Source organism: Saccopteryx leptura, chromosome 13 (assembly GCF_036850995.1).
Source record: "Saccopteryx leptura isolate mSacLep1 chromosome 13, mSacLep1_pri_phased_curated, whole genome shotgun sequence".
Classification (NCBI taxonomy): domain Eukaryota; kingdom Metazoa; phylum Chordata; class Mammalia; order Chiroptera; family Emballonuridae; genus Saccopteryx; species Saccopteryx leptura.
Genome location: NC_089515.1, coordinates 1,692,395 through 1,708,477, shown reverse-complemented (window position 1 = coordinate 1,708,477; position 16,083 = coordinate 1,692,395). Strand labels below are relative to the sequence as shown.

Genomic DNA, 16,083 nt, shown 5'->3' with positions numbered 1-16,083 from the left:
CACCAGTACTCATGGGGGAGGGCTAAACGCACACTGGGGTCAGCTCTTCCTGCAGTCTGTGCGGTGGGCTTGCTCCGTGCTCAGCCGGCTCTCTGTGCTTCAGACAACCTCCAGGAGGCAGGCCCCCTCCACACAGCTGGGTCTTCCAGAGGGGCTGGCCACAGGGTGGACAGAGCCCTCCATGGAGCCAGGAGTCCCACCCTCCTCCCTGAGAGCCGTGGGTCTGGGAGGATAGTGGGCACCTGGAAGGCAGCCCAGTAAGGTACAGCAGCCCCGGGATGGGCAGGTGAGGATGGGAGGGCCCTGGAGGAGCAGGTGTTACAGGTTTGGAGCACCTGGTGGCTGGTCTGGAGGAAGGATGCCCACCTCCCTGACTTTAGAGGAGTCTCAAAGCTGCTGTGTGAGCCCAGTGTCCCTGCTTTCTGTTCTCGTGGTGTCCTTCCCCTCCCCTCTGTCACATCATGCTGCCACACGTGCCGGTGCCTGTGTGATCACTTTTCCTTGCAAGGCAGCGTCACACACGGTGGTCTTGTTCCTCAATGCGTCCCTGCCCAGGAGCCTGGTGGACAGCGGGCCCGTGGGGGGTGAGGAGAGCGCCCTATGCAGGGAGCAGCTGTGCTCCACGTCCCTGGGACTGAGATGTTGAGATCATCCTTTGGGTTTGAGAGGCATCTGTCGGTTGTCAGTCTTTAAATTTAGGACAGCAAGTGCTAGTTATGTCATGTCTCCTGTCACTTTGACCGTCACCATCTGCAGTCACATCGCCTCCTTTAGCTGTGTCTACAGTGTCCCGTGTCCCTGATATCTCCATGACAACTCCTCCAAAGACCCTCCTCCGTGCAGTCTCCACCACATCTCCTCAGACACCCCAAGGCCAAAGGCCCACCGCACTCAGTTCTCACCCCCACTTACCCGTGGGGGTTCACCCATGGGGGTTCTCATCCACCAAGGACAGCACACAGGCCTGTCCTCTCTCCTCTCCCTGTCACCTCCTCCCCCCAGCTGCTTCCTTTAAGCAAACCGTCCTCCCTGGACGTACTTTCCTCTGCTGGGACCCAGCTTCCTTCCCCCAGTGGGACCTGCTCGCAGCAGGTCTGGCATTGCAGAAGAAAGGTGGCGGACCTGGGAGAGGCAGTGGAGAAACTATTCAAGATGAAAGTGCACAGAGGAGGAGAGAGTCCAGTGAATAGAACCCTGCTGCCCTGTGACACACGCATCATGATCTGACACGCGTGCTGGAGTCCCAGAGGAGAGAGACGAGGAAATGCACAAATACTTGAAGTAATGATGCATGGAAATTTCCGAACTGCTCAAGCGTGTGGGCCACAGACCCACGTGTAGCGAGCTGCCCACAGGACGGACTTGACACCAGGGTGTGTCTGGTCAGACCGCTGCAGACGGTCAGGCTCTGCCCGCGTCTTGGCTCTGCCATTCTGGTCACCACGTCCCACAGCAGCCACCCCTCCTCGTCCTCCTGGAAACAGCCGTTGGGTCTTCACAGCCTCCTTTAAATAGAAGACGTGATGCTTCGAAATAAAAGGCTGAATAAAACATACCGTGCAAACACAGGTGAGAAGGAAGCAGGTGTGGCCGTGTTAATGCTGAAGCCAATTTCAGAGCAGGGACATCACAAGGACATAGCACTTGTAAGGGTTAGGGACCAGTCCCTCAGGAAGATGGCGCGGCCCAGTGCGTAAGCTCCCAGCATGAGACTCACACCCCTGCTGGCTGGGAGCCAAGAGGCCAAACAGACCTTGGCTGGCAGCTGACACACCTCTCGTCAGTCATCACCTACGTGGATGGACAGTCACGGTGACAGCGTGACCTCGTGGGTGTGCGGCCCCAACTAGAGGAGCAGCATGCGCGGCTGCAGAAGAGGCACGTTGCTCAGCGAGGGCAGGACAGCGGGCACAGGCGGGGGTGGGGTGTCAGCTCGCCCTTCCTCAGAACCGTCTCGCCCAGGGAAGCCGGAGTTCCGCGGAGGCCTTCCCAGAAAGGCTTGCTGCGCGGCTTCCCCCTGAGGTCGGTGTGAGAGGGAGCGTCCCAGCCTCACGTCCAGGCCTTCTGTCCTGACAGCCTGAGCCCGCACGGGACAGGCCTTTGGGTCCTGTGAACCATTCACCACACACGTGGAGATCTGGGCTGTAAATGACAGCACATTGGAGAGACTGAAATCTTCCAAAAGGCGTTTCTGACCACAAAGGAATTAAATTAGAAGTGAACAAAAATTATATCTGGAAAATTCCCAGGTATTTGTTAATAATTTGTAAATAACCCAAGTCAAAGAGAAAGTCACAAAGGAAATGAAAAAAATAAATCCAATTACATAAAAAACTGAAAACCTTCAAAATCTGTGAGATGCGCCTAAGGGAGAAATCTTGAGCGTGAAGTGCTTCCATTGGAAAATGTCTTCCTCGTGGATGTTTTCCGTTGCTGTTTCCCATGGCTGTTCAGAATTCGCGCCGTGCTGGCTCTCCATGTCAGCTCTGCATCTACAGCACTCATGCCAACATGGTGATGTCATTTCTCCTCCAGCCAGAATGTCTGCCTGGCTGAGGAGGGAGGCGGGGTCGCTGAGACACCAGGGCCCCTGGTCTGGCTTGCTCACCCCTTGAGCTTTACCTCAAACTGTCATGTCATCATTTGCAGAGGAAACAAAATTTGAGTCATGAGCATCACATGATTCAGCAAGTTCACAGAAGAGATGTCTGTCCCTGCCGACAGCTGTGTGTCAAGGTGGCCCTCAAGAATTAGTAGCAAAAATTGGGAGTAACTTAAAACACCCAGAGGTCGAAGTTTTCACATGGTGGGACAGCCGTCTGAAGGAGCAGCCTGCACACGACAGCCCTGGGTGACGCAGGGCTCAGTGAGGCCCCTCATGGCTCCCAGGAAGAGGCGGCTGCAGCAGGCTGTGGCCCGCCATACCTCGCCGCCCGGGCAGTGCGCTGAAGTACATAGCGATGACATTACGTCTGGTCTGTTCTTCACACACAGGTCTCACACCTGGAACAGCTGACACCAGGGTGATCCAGCACCTGGGCGTCTCTCCGACACAGCTGCAGTGTTTTCCTTGGAGGGACAGCGGTGGCACCTTGGCCAGGGATGCGGCCATCTGTGGCTGGAGCCTGAGATGGCACAGTATGAGGGCCTCCATGGGCAGACTGAGCCAGCACAATTGGCAGAGGGAGCCACCCAACATGCTCACTCCCGAGTTTCCTGAGGCTGTGTCCTGGTGTCCACAGGATGAGACAGCATCTGGGAGACGAGGAGGAAGGCTTGACCCACCCTCCAGGGATGTGGGGTGTTGCCTGCTCCCCTCTAGTCTAGCAGTGCCTGTGGCCTGGCTTTCCTGTTCAGGGTCACTGTTCAGTTGGATAGCTTGACAGCTGTGTTTGGAGGGTGAGAAATGGCTGGCCATGTTGCAGACTCTGTCTGGAGCCCGCCTCGAGGTTGGCCCTGGAGAGGGGTGCCTTGTCATCCTATCTCGTGACCAGCAGGGTCATGGTTTACAATGACATGTGCTGGACCCCAGGCTTGCCTGGAATGCTGTCCTCTTGATGCCTGCCCATTGCCCCTCAGTGTGTCATGCATGGACCGTCTCTGCTGGGGCCTCTGGACATCTTCCTGGAGGGGACCCTGCTCCTGGGGGTCTGGGGCAAGGCTGAGCAGCACTGGCCAGCCAAGAAGCCTCCCTCCTGCTCAGCATGATGGCCTTGGGCTGTCAGAGGGAGGAAAATTTAACTTTTACAAGATTAATGGTATTGGAGCAATATTTTTATCTGAGTGTGGTTCAAATAATAGGTCATTAATTGAAAAAGGAAATTGAAATGAATTTATCTTGTACATAAATGCTGTCAGAGGTATTAATAGGGATCAGAAGACAGTGGCCTGTTCCCAGAAAGACGCTGGACCTGACGCTGCACCTGATGCGTGAGTGTGAGTGTGACCGTCGGGGTGTGCAGTGCGTGGGAACATGGGGTGGGGGGGTGGGAGGGTGCTTTGGGCCTGGGGGACTGCAGACTGGGGGCTTTGGGCTGGTGGGTCAGCGGCCTGGATGGAATATGGCTTTGAGGGAATCAGGCCTGGAGGGGCTCTGACCTGGGGCCCTTGGGGCTGGAGGAGCTCTGTGGCTGCAGGCACCTCGGCCTGGGGGCCTGGAGGGACCACAGCACGGGCAGGAGGCGGCAGGTGTCCACCTTCACCAGCAGATGGCGCCCAAAGCCGCGTTTTGTATCTGGATCTTGTAGTACAGGAGGTTCTCAGGAGGCAATTTTTAGGTTTAAAAAGGATTATGTTAAATTTTGTTTGCTTGTAAGAACCATCCTGAGTGGCCATTTACTGAAGCAGAAGGCTTGTCTGGTGTACTCAGGGCTGAGAAGACAGCCGGCCCCCACTGGCCGTGTCCTGGGCACTGTCCCTCCCCTAGGCCTGGGCTGCTCATGCTGGCGGTCATTGCCTGGCTGAACTTCCCTTGGATCCTTGAGAGCTGGAGTCTGTTCCTTCAGAGAACTGGCCCGTCTGACAGGCTGTGGCCCTGTCCTGTTCGTGGGGACTTGTTTAAATGTCCATCATGGTGGACTGAGAACCCTGTTCTATGCCGCTGACACAGCCACATGTGAGTTGGAGGGCATGGCCAGGAACACTGTCCGGGGCCCCGAGCGCCCCAGGCTCTTTCCTCCTGGACGTGCTGTGTCAATGCTGACCTCTCCTTCCTGAGCACAGACCCCCAGGTCAGCTCGGAGTCTCTTGTAGTCACGCCAGCACGTCCTGGGTGCTTAGTGACCGTGTCTGAGTCCTCAGTGTGGGTTGGAGGAATGCCCAGCCCTCCCTGCAAAGGGCCAGGGGCCATGATGCACCAGTACCAGCTCCATGGGGAACAGCAGCCTGGAGACAGGACTCAAGGCTGTGGGCGTGATGCTGTTAAGATCATGGATTGAGTGAGAGCCTCAGGGTGCAGGCTGCAGGGGTCCAAATCTGAGCCCCACATTTGGAGATTGGAAAGACGAGGTGGTTCATCAGGAAAGGTGAGAGAAAGCAGGGGAAAGGGTGCTGGAAGCCATGAGGCATGAAGAAAGACCCCCCAGGGCAGAGGGCTGCTCGCCCATGCCCCCCCCCCGGGGGGGAGCTGCTGGGAGTTCCTGGGGCTGGAGAAGAGGGAGCAGCACCCAGCTGAGGGGGCCTTGTGCTGGGAGTTATGCCGGCCCAGGTGAGCACGCCGCAGGCCCCCTCCCAGCTTCCCCTGCGGGGAGACTGCAGCGTCAGTGCCCACACGCTGGCAGATCCGCATGTTGACTTCCCATTGATGTTCTTGTATTTGCCCAAAAGAATTGCGATGCTCCGGTTGTAATCACCAGCAAGTTCAAGGTTCTGGGTCTGTTCCATGTAAATAAACATTAGGTGGCAAATGTTTACAGGGCTGTGAATGCACTGTAGCTGGACCGCGGATGTGAACGCACTGTAGCGGGACTGCAGATGTGAGCGCGCTGTAGCGGGACTGCGGATGTGAACGCACTGTAGCGGGACTGCGGAAGTGAACACACTGTAGCGGGACTGGGGATGTGAACGCACTGTAGCGGGATCGCGGATGTGAACGCACTGTAGCGGGATCGCGGATGTGAACGCACTGTAGCGGGACTGCAGATGTGAGCGCACTGTAGCGGGACCGTGGATGTGAACGCACTGTAGCGGGATCGCGGATGTGAACGCACTGTAGCGGGATCGCGGATGTGAACGCACTGTAGCGGGACTGCAGATGTGAGCGCGCTGTAGCGGGATCGCGGATGTGAACGCACTGTAGCGGGACCGCGGCTGTGAATGTGCTGTAGCGGGACCGTGGATGTAACGTGCTTTGGGGATGTGAACGCGCTGTAGCGGGACCGCGGATGTAACGTGCTGTGGGGATGTGAACGCGCTGTAGCAGGACCGGGAATGTGGAGCATCAGAGCCTCAGCAGTGCCCCCTCTGCCCCTGGGGACCCCAGAGGCCCTGTGTCCTTCCTGGGCACCACATGGTGGGGTGTCCAATGACAGGAGCTCATGCACTGGGGACAAGACTGGTTGTTGAAGATACTACCAAGGTGGGAGATGATCATCAGTGGCCACCGAGCAGAGGTGTCGCTGTTGCTCATTCGTACCCCCTTGTGGATGGTGGGCTGCCACCCGCCACACCTTCTGTCTTCCGACCCCTGCTTCTTCCCTCCCCACCCTGCTTTCCATCCCTCACCACCTCGGCCCTGTTTCTGAAGGACGCACATGTTTGTATTGTCCAGCCCCAAAGTGAGGACAGTTGCCAGTCCTGTTAATCGTGGGATTAGTGACCAAGTCCATGTGGAAGTGTGTTGACAGTCGGGCCTGTGACATGACTCTGGATTGTCAGAGAAATGATTAACACAAAGACACTTGAGAGAGACCTTCTCAGTTACAAGGAGAGGCCCCAAGGGGGGTGGGACTTTGCCTAGACAGTGCCAGCCTCCCAGGCCCAGCAGCTCACAGCCTTCTGTCCCCTGTGGGTGCTGGCCCCAGAGCACAGGAGGGTTGTGGGACTCTTTCCAGAGGTATTCAGGGCCGGCCACATGGCCTGGCCACGCACGTTGGGCAGAGCTCAGGGAGGAGGCTCCCGGGGAGACACTGGCCTCTGTGTGGGCCCAGGGACCAGGGACTGGGGACTGCCTGGGGGACAGCAGGTGTCCACAGAGGCCCCAGCACCCAAAGTTCTCCTACAACACCTGCCTCCTGCCGTCCGCCAGTCATCGGCCTCTTGGAAAATGCTTTCCACCCACACTTCCTTCGCTCGCCTCCTGGGGGACGGCCTCCTGGGAGGCCCAGGTGCCGCTGTCGTTGTGGGTGCTGCTCGCTACCTGCCAGCGCCCACAGGCCTTGACACTGAGGAAGTGCCGCGCTTTTTCCCAGGCCCCCGTGTCTATTGATCAGAGGCCCACATGCATGGCAGTCAAGTGTCTAATTTCACAGGTGCCTGGGGGAGCATAGAAAGCCATCACTTACTGCCCGGAAAGCCTGACCGTCGATGGGGACGGTCCTATCCTGCAGCTTTAGAGACGGTGACGTGAGGGAGAAGTTGCAGACTTGTGTTCACATAATATCCTCATCTTGTTTCACTGCGAAGCCTCCAGCATGAGGGGTCCCCGCTGTGCCCAGCGGTCGTTTCTCTGACCTGTGAGGCCAGAGAAAGGGGAGTGGGTCATGCTTGTAGGTGAATTTGCAGGGCTTCTGGGGGTGTTGCAAGCCCCATGGAAGCACAGCCAGGGGCTACCCACCTGCCCCTCACCTGGGGATCTGCAGGGAGGAGGAGGAGTCTCCTGGCAAGATGTGCAGGCCACGTGGGGACCCCGACCTGCTGTGTCATCGTCCTGACGGGCCGAGGAGCCCTTTTACTCGGGGACAGCTGGTTCCTCGGACTGTGTTGAGCGTGCCATGTGGCGGCTTCTCCCTGAGCAGGTGACTCAGTGGTAGACATACAAGCCCTTTCTCTGAGGCTAAGCTAAAAGCCATGAAACCCAGCCAGGAGCCCACACTGGTCTGCATGCTGCAGGGCAGCGGGCTGCTAGGGACAGGACCCCACGCTCAATGGCTGGTGGGAAGAGTGAGGGTAGGCACTCGTCTCAGGGCAGGTGGCACAGACGGCCCCTGTGTGGCCCGGACACGGCTGCCCATGGCTGTGGCCTCGTGGCTGCTGAGCCATCTGCTGTAGGATGGGCCTGTTTGGCTGCTGCCTTCGTGAGTCCTCGCACACTTGGCGCCAACCTCAGAGGTGTCTGCAGCAGCTGGAGCGCGCCCTGCATTGTGAGAGTGATGCGGCAGCCCTGTGGGCAGCGAGCACAGACAGGATGGGCTGGCAGAGGCTGCTCTTGCTGCCTGCACCCACAGTGTGAGGAGGAGCCTCTCGTGGAGCAGAGCTGTGCTAAGGGTGGGAGCGCTCTTGGGCGAGCTGGCAGGGCCCTAAGCCCTTGGAGCCTCTGTGTGCGTCCAGGCAGCGGGGCAGTGGAGTGACTGGACACCAGGCATCCTTGGTGACCACAGGGCTACCTTAACACATGGCAGCTCAGACCTCCCTCAAAGCTCTAGAAGTGGGGTTCTGTCTAGGCAGTGGGGCCCCAAGCTGGAGATATGTCAGGTCCTTCAGCGCCTGGAGTGCAGCATGGACAGGGGTACCAGGAAGGCTGTGGCTGAGAGGCCCCTGGCACCCCGGGGGTTCTGAGGCTGGTCCTCTACCTTCCAGCTGTCCAGCCATCACCTTTGTCTCCTCAGTAATTTGGTCCCTGGAAAGAGGCACATGTGTGGGTTCATTATCTATGAGGTGAGAAGAGCAGCTAAACCAGAAACTGCAGACAGGAACTTGAGGGACATCAAGACTCCTGGGAGTACGGCCTGACTCATCTAGGGTGAAGTGGAAACAGGGAGACAAAGGCATGTTTCCTGACTCCCGGAGGACCCTGACAGGCTCCCCTGGGGGACACCGTGGGCTCCCCTGCAGCCACCCCTCCCTGGCCCAGAGCTTCGCTTTGCAAACCCACCCTGTCCTTAGGGTCCGTTCCCAGGAAATTGGGATTGCAGTCCCCCACTGTGGTCAGACCTCCCGGGTGCAACCCTGGCCCCCAGGAGCATGGGTACACACCTGAAGGGTCTGTCCTCACCCTGGAGGGGTGTCCTCACCCTGGAGGGGCCACGCATCTACTCCTCCCACTCCGTGTCCGTGCTGGTGGCTCCTGGGCTCTCCCCCACCCGTTTGCCTCTTGCGTTGCCATGAGGCGGATTCCACACTTGCCTTGCAGTCCGCTTTTCCAGGAGGGCGGACTTCCCACTGAGCAGTGTATCTGCTGGAGGGTAGCACAGGGGGGGCTGCGGGGTTCTGTCCCCCGTCCCGTGTTGGGGTGGAAGCTGTGCTCCTTCCGAGGAGAAGCTCCCTGCCTCTCCTGCCCCTTCCCTCCCCCCATTGTCCCTTCCCTGTCTCTGCTGTCCTGAATCAGATTTTAGGGGAATATATGGAAAATTAATGGAGTTACTGATGTTCTTTGATCCGAGGAGGGGAGGAAGGCAAATGTGTTTCTGATGCGGGAGCTCATCTGCTTCGGGAGACCCCCCCACCCGCTCCCAGCCGTGCTGACCGGCCCAGACAGCCTGATGAAGTGGGAGAAGCGAGATTGGTTTTCCGAGGGCACTGGGCCCCGCGCGCAGCTAAATCACGCCGTCTGCTCTGCTGGCGGGGCAGCCGCACCCCCTCAGCGGCACCTGCAGCCCCGCGGGACGCAGTGATGTGCGGCCGGGCAACGGCGGGCTACAGTGAAGGTGAAGCTGTCATATCGATCTTTTTAGCACTAAAATATGAGCCACTTTGCTCCGCTCCCCGCTGCTGTGATGTGAAAAATAATAACTCGGGTCCAAATTAAAAATATTGATCTCGGCAAGGTGGTGAAAGTAAATAAACACCGCCCGAAGTTTCCGCCGCCGAGGGGGGTCAGCAATAAATGTGCTGCGCGCCACGCGCGGGGTTCTCGATCTGTTTTCTCTTTGCATTGATTTTTCATTATTTACTTCCTAAAAGTGTTGGAATCCGGTTCTCTGCTGTTAGACCCCAGTGTTGGGGCAGACTGTTTCTTTGGGGCTCACAAGGTGCTTCTAATCCACTCGCTCATTGATTGATTGATTTCCAACTCAATAAGCTCACAGCCCCTGCCTTATTTAGAGCCTCTGTCATAATTTTTTATACATTTAGGCCTGACTTTTTTATTTCCCACTAACAGATGAGCTGACTTGTGGCCATCAAACGGGGAGGATGGTTGCCACAAGGTTAATTGTATCCACTGCCTGCATTCCGCGCCAATGTCGCGTGTGTCCATGCACAGGCTGGGCAGCCGAGCACAGATCTCCCAGGTCCCTGAACCTCTCTACCATCTGGGCTGTGACCCTGCGGGTCTGCGAGCTGCTCTGGCCGGGCCCCAGGGGTGTGGGCATGAGCAGTCACTGAACCATTAGCTTCTGGGGGCTTGTCCTCAGGAGGCCCCCAGAAGCTTAGGCGAGCCCCACAGCTGCACAGGGACAGCTTGAGAAGGACAGAGGAAATGGTGTGGTGGCCACATCTGTGTGGTTGTTTGTGGGCAGTGAAACTTGATGGGGGGACTTAGGACTTAAAACACATCCATCCCGCTGCTCCTGAGAGTCAGAGTTCCTAATGACCATTTCTTGGTCACTGATGCCCAGATTGGGAAACAGCCAGCCACAGGGCTCCATGGGCTCAACCCCAGGGCCAGGAGGAAGCAGGGGGCCTGTGCCCAGGGCTCCAAGGGGACGTCAGCTGCCCACTCTGTGCCTAGTGTTCTCCACATCGGAGAGCCCACTAGCTGCTTGCTGGTGGCATGCCCGTGAGCCATGATGCTGTCAGTGCATCTGTCCCTCTGTGGGTATGAAAAGCGATATGAAGGCAGGTATACAGTGCTCCACGCTCTGGCCATGGGCACGCTGCTTCCCAAAAAGGCCTCTTAGGGATCTTCGTGCACCGTGGTCCTGGTACCCCTACTGGAGAGGGCAGAGGCTGGGCCAGGGCAGGCTTCTCCATAGTCCCTCAGACTTGAAACCGAGGCAGTGAGGCTGCTTCAGGGCCTCGCACGAGAGCCTGGGGTTCTGACCCAGCAGGTGGGACAGGGTGGGAAGGTAAGCAGGCATCTCTGAGAATGGCTGGTGTCCAGGCTGGAGGGATGCTGGCTGGGGCGCAGGTGAACCGTCACTGGTTCCTGGACAGAGGCCAGAGTCCCTGGGGTTCAGCTGGCCTGTCTGGGAGGGAGGGTCTGCAGGAAGGAACTGCTCCTTTCTGTTGTTCGGGAGCGGGAAGGAGCAGGAGGATGTGAAGTGGGACTGTCACCCCACTCTGGGGTTTGGGTGGGACCCAGGCCCTGCTCTTTTGGGGCCGAGACAACCATTATCCAGCAGAGAACCCATATCTGATGCTGAAATCCAAGTGTCCAGTCCTGTCAGGCCCTTTTCTGGAGCCTTGGACCTACCTGTGTCCTTTGGGCTCCATTTCCTCCTCGAGAAGAATGTTTCAGACAAGACATACCTCTGGGAAGGGTGGCACACCCTCCAGACACATGGAAGGCTTGCAGACTCACTGCACAAGATGATCCAGAATGCCGCTGGATTTCCTCAGCAAGGATGGGAGGGCAGGCGGGAGAGCCACTGGGAATGGCTCCCCTGGCATGCTGGGCCCACGGTCCCGGGGGTGCAGTGAGACCACAGTGTTGTCTTGTTTCCCCAGAGCGGGGCTTGTCCCTTCTGGGGCTGGGCGAGAGCAACGCTGTCCCTTTGCTGCAGGAACCAGACAACTTTGACGTAGAAAGAGCATTGCCCAGCCCTCTGCCGGCCATGGCCCAGGGCTGCTGACGCTGCTCTGGCCAGACGGTGCTGGGGAGGCACTGTGGGCCATCCCGTCACACACTTGAGGACGGACAACTAAGTAAAGAGTGTCCTTAGAAGGATTCAGAACTGGAAATGCCAGAGCTGTCGTTTTCCCCCAAACTGATGTGAAGATTCAGCGCAATGTCAATCAAAACCTGAGCAGACTCTGTATGTAGAAACCGACCAGCTTCTTCCGAGGGACCTGGATCAGCCTCAGTAACCTTAAACATGAATGGAGATGGAGGACATCGCCCTCCCTGACTGAGATGTATTGCAAATCCACACTAATATGGCAGCGTAGCATTGGTGACGACCAGATGACAGGCCATGGGCCCAAGTGGGGAGTGTGGAGACAGGCCCACTGTTGATTTTTGACAAAGGCTTCAGCAGCTCAGTGCAGAGAGGAGGGAGTTTTCACAATGGTGCCGGAACAGCTCACTGACCATGAGCCGAGAGAGAGAGCCTCACCCTGAAATCAGAGCAAAAACTGAACTCGAAACGTCGAGCAGAACGAAAACTAAAACTTCTATAAGAACAGTTGGAGAAAATCTTGGTAACTTTGGCTTTTTCTGATAAAAGAAAAAGACTTATCACACTTCATTAAAATGAAAGACATTTGTTCTTCAAAAGAAACAAAAATAAGCAGTTTACACACAGCCATGGAGAAGACCTTTGCAAATACACAGACGATGGACTCTCTCGAGCCCTGTGTGCAGAGACCTGGCAGCCCAGCACCCAGACAGACAGCCTTCCTTGAGTCTGAGCTCTGAGCAGATGCGCCCAGAGGAGTGTCTCCTTAGCCCACGGAGACGCTCGGCACGTCAGTCCCAGAGCCGAGCGCGTGGAGACCGCCCATTCCCACTAGTGGCTGACATTAAGACTGACCACCTCATGTGCTGGTGAGGGTGTGGAGACCAGACCCCCAGATGAGGCTGTAGAGGAAGAGTCAGATTACAGCCACTTGGGAAGCACTTGGCGGCTTCTTTTTTTTTTCTGAAGCTGGAAATGGGGAGAGCCAGTCAGACAGACTCCCGCATGCGCCCGACCGGGATCCACCCAGCACGCCCATCACGGGGCGACACTCTGCCCACCAGGGGGCAATGCTCTGCTCCTCTGGGGCATCGCCCTGCTGCGACCAGAGCCATTCTGGCGCCTGGGGCAGAGGCCAAGGAGCCATCCCCAGCGCCCGGGCCATCTTTGCTCCAATGGAGCCTCGCTGCGGGAAGGGAAGAGAGAGACAGAGAGGAAGGAGAGGGAGAGGGGTGGAGAAGCAGATGGGCGCTTCTCCTGTGTGCCCTGGCCGGGAATCGAACCCGGGACTTCTGCACGCCAGGCCGACGCTCTACCACTGAGCCAACCGGCCAGGGCCTTGGCGGCTTCTTAAAAGCTGAAAACACTCCAACCGTGTGGGCTTGCGCTCCTCACTGGGTGTCTGCCAACCAGATGGGCGAGGCTATGTCCATGCAGGGCTGGGACACAAGCATTCAGTAACCCCAGCTGCCCCCGGCAGGTGAGTAGTGAGCAAGTGCCGAACCGCTCGACGAGAACAAGAGCTGTGCGGGCGGCAGGGGGGCACCGTGGAAGCACTTGTGCCGAGAGAGAGCCGGCAGAGGGGTGCGTTCAGTTTGCCTCCCTTGTGTTGAGTTCCTGAAAGTGCAGGCTGATCTAAAGGGCAGGAGCAGGTCAGGGGTTTCCTGAGAGAGGGGGGCTGGGGACAGGATGCAGGGCTGCCGTCAGGGGCGAGGGCTGTGCTCGCTGTGTGCATGCGGCCACGGCCCTTCCGGTGCACTTGTCAGACCTCTTCAGGGCACCTTAATTCTGGGCAGTTCTGTGAATGTCAGATGTGCACTAATGACACTAAAAAGTCTAGTCATCTGGTTAGTGGCTGATAAGCAGTCAAAATTTAAATGATTTAATTGAAAAGGGAAATGCTTCCGTTATAATCCGACTCTCTGGGAAAGCAATATATAACAAGTCAGTTTTATTTGTCTTATGATCAAGGCAAGTTAACATTCCACAAGAAACAATAGCAGAGTGGGAATGATTTTCGATTTCATATACACACTCCGGATTTTTCAATATAAAACTGAAAAGACATTCTTCAGGTTAAATAAGGCTTTATTGATTTTGGGGTGTGACATCATTCCAACTCAATAAACATGACTTTGGTTAACATTCGCCAGTGCTTTGTCTGTACTGTGGGCAGGTAGGTGCTGTGCTCAGGTTTAGAGTTGACCGGTTGACTTGCAAATGAGTCTTTGCCTATAATGAGGCACTTCCTGTGATGAGGAGTCACTGCACTTGTCCACCCACCGCGTCTATTGTGAAGAGTTAAGAGCAGCTCCGACGCTGCATGGAGCTTCCTCCTGTGCCCCTTACACCTCATACGTCTTCCTCTTGTTCGGGTCTGCAACATGCCGGGCCCAGAGGTGTGTGATGTCCGGCCGGTGTGTCCCGGCCCCCCAGCATGCAGCCTGCGCCACTCAGGCCAAGTTCCTGCGCTCGCACAGCCATGCCCGTATTCTGGTCTGGGTGTGTGATCTGGCTGGGCCCACCCACCAGCCCGCAGCCTTGCCCCACCATGCAGAGGAGGCACACCCCGGTCCCTGTTTAGGGACCGAGAAGCAGGACATCAGCAGGTGGCCACAGCATCAGGGAACACCCTGCATCTGGGATCTGGACTCCTGCCTGGGCAGGCTGCCTGGAGGTGCAGGTGCCCACTTGTGACAGAAGGAAGTCCCGCCTGCCCTGCATGACTCTCAGCTGTCCCTGCGCCTGTCTTCACGTGCCCACCTGCAGGGGCCTGATCTCTGTGGGAGCAACACCAGCTCTGCCTGGGCAGGGCCTGTGGGCAGGGACAGTGACCCTGGCAGCAGCCATGGGGCATAAGAAATGGTCCCCTCCCCCCACCACAGGCTGGTCACTTGGCCGCCATGGCCTTGCCTGTCCCTAGACGTCGCCCATCGGCACCCACACTCCCCGTGTGGGCTGGGCCCCGGCGAGGTTGTGCGTGAATCATCTTGACATGACACGGGCAGTCCCTGTCCCTCTGCCTGAAGCCCTGCCTATGTCAGCCTCTCTGGTGGCTGCTCGTCTTGTCCTTGCTTTCCTCCAGGCCACGGCCCCCCTGCAGGCCAGGCGGGTGGCAGCCAGCTGTGAGCTGGGGTCCCTGCCCCAGGGTGGGGTGGGGGCTGGGCCTCGGCTGTGGTGACAGCGGGCGGAAGAGCCCGGTGGTTGGCTGATCCGTCAGCCGACACACGTGATGGAGTACCGTGTCACTGCAGCTGGGAAACAAATGCGCCACGGAACGTATTGGTGAACAAACTGAAAAATTGTAAAGCTCTTAAGGACTTTCATGCTTGTTAGCATTTTTTGACAGAAAATCACTGAAGCAGTGAACATAGAAAAATAGCAATGGCTGAGCCACCTCTCAACTGTTGTTCTAGTCGTTTGGCCTCGAGTGACACTTCATTCCTGGCGTTTGGCTCTGCGCTCCTGCTCACTGGGACCCTCGCGTCTGCCTCTGCTCCCGCCCAGGCGGTCTCCCCAGAGAGCGTGTGGCTGCTCCAAGGGAGCCCAGCCAGGACTGACTTCAGGTCCCGAGAGCTGTGTGAATGTGGGGGCAGAGTGGGCCTGGGTGGGCTGGGCTGCCACGCACCTGGAACCCACCCACAGGAGGGACCATGTCTCCTGGCAGCGGTCACAGGAGGCCCCTGAGGTGAGGACGGCTGAGCTGTGGCCACTCAGGCCTGCGTGCCATCCCTGAGGTCTGTAGACGCATCCCAGGGTGCCGTCCCCGAGGTCTGCAGACGCGTCCCAGGGTGCCGTCCCCGAGGTCTGCAGACGCGTCCCAGGGTGCCGTCCCCGAGGTCTGCAGACGCGTCCCAGGGTGCCGTCCCCGAGGTCTGCAGACGCGTCCCAGGGTGCCGTCCCCGAGGTCTGCAGACGCGTCCCAGGGTGCCGTCCCCGAGGTCTGCAGACGCGTCCCAGGGTGCCGTCCCTGAGGTCTGTAGACGCGTCCCAGGGTGCCGTCCCCGAGGTCTGTAGACGTGTCCCAGGGCACTCACAGCACCTCCCTGGGGCTGTCTGTCATTCATGACTTGTCCTCGGGCAGATGAGGTCCTTGCAAGCCTTCTGTGTGGACTACCTGCGTTTCCTGTCGGGGGCCAGGGGCACAGAGCTGGGCTCCTCCTGTAAGACGCCCACAGCCCCTCCCAGGAGAGGAGAGGCCCATGGGGCCTGCCCCCTGTGCCCAGCTGATTGCGCAGAACAGCATGCTGCCCACTCAGACCCTCGAGGTGTGGCCGGCAGGGGCTGTGTTCAGTGGGTTAATCTGCTGCCCATGTGTGAAAACAGACTCGCCAGGTGCACGTAGACCCGCCCTGCGTGTCCTGCTCTTCAGAGGTTCTGCTTCCTCTCCACGTGGCCTGGTGGCGATGGGGCCTAACTCAGCCAAGTGCGGTCATAGGCTCTGTTTGGGTGACCGTTTTCTGGATTTGTGTCCATGAGGCTTGCTACCATCGATGATGCTTCTTCCTGTTCGTCTGTGTTGAGCAGTCGCGTCGACGTGGAGGAGGGGCGGTGGCCCTGGTCCTGGCTCCCTCTGCCATTGGGCTGCAGGAGGCTGGCGGTGCCCGTGGCTGGTGCCCGTGACCTTGGCCTCCAGCTGATGCGGGTC

General features: G+C 58.0%; 1 protein-coding gene across 2 annotated transcripts in view; it reads left to right on the top strand.

Annotated features, from left to right (window-relative positions):
• Nucleotides 1-16,083, top strand: part of INPP5A (inositol polyphosphate-5-phosphatase A) — a 148,777-nt gene that overhangs the window by 62,525 nt on the left and 70,169 nt on the right. The window lies entirely within an intron of this gene.